Source organism: Thermobia domestica, chromosome 10 (genome assembly GCF_964235325.1).
Source record: "Thermobia domestica chromosome 10, izTheDome1.hap1.1, whole genome shotgun sequence".
In the NCBI taxonomy this organism is placed as follows: domain Eukaryota; kingdom Metazoa; phylum Arthropoda; class Insecta; order Zygentoma; family Lepismatidae; genus Thermobia; species Thermobia domestica.
Window position 1 is genome coordinate 151,904,190 of NC_137463.1, and position 882 is coordinate 151,905,071.

Consider the following 882-nt stretch of genomic DNA (forward strand, 5'->3'; position numbering starts at 1 on the left):
CTAAGGATTTCTACTAAAGATACGCAAGCTGCTGTTTGCACGGGAATATTAAAAATGAAGGTAAACAAGGGGAGTAATAACATTTTCGATCTCGAAGCAGTTGCAGAATAGGGGATTGGTGGCATGTTGTTTGCCACGACTCGATTTTCGTGTTTTTGCCACAATATTTGCATTCCGATCTGATCAAATCTCATTATCGTGAAAATTCACACACACCTGGAGTAAAAGGAAGGGTTGCCAGGCACCTCTGTTTTCGATCCTCTGGAACAAGTGATAATAGTTCTCGCCTTTGGGACGAGAGAGGTCTCATTAGATTCGCTGCTGAAAGAGAATATCAAGCTCAAAAAAATGAACACAAAACATCATTAATATCACAATAACTTAGTAAGTTGATATAAGTGAATTTTCTCTTTTAACGAAGTTCTTAATATCATCTTCTGTTATATAAATTTCTGTTTTTCGTTATTCTAGGCGACTAAAGAACTGCATTTTATATACTAAAGAAAAATGAAATGAAAAATTTGTTGTGCGTCTCATGCTTATGCCGTGTAAGCTAAAGGATATGATGATGATGAGAATGAATTAAAAAATAGTGTAATGAAGAAAGTAGAAGAAAACAGAAGGACCCCGAGAAAATCACGCACACGGTGTTTGTCCACCACAAACCCACTACGCGCGAGGAAATTCTAAGTGCCTTGCAAAGTTCAGGAAACACAAATATAATTTCAGTATATACAGTTCATTGTGAAGATCCGAGAAAGTAGCTGCATACACACTGATTTATACACTTGTTTCTCTTTGACAAAATTATATTTGGTCTAGGAATTAATTCGTGCGGTTTTTAATAAAAATTGAAGCTTTATTTCAAAAGCAAAGTAAATG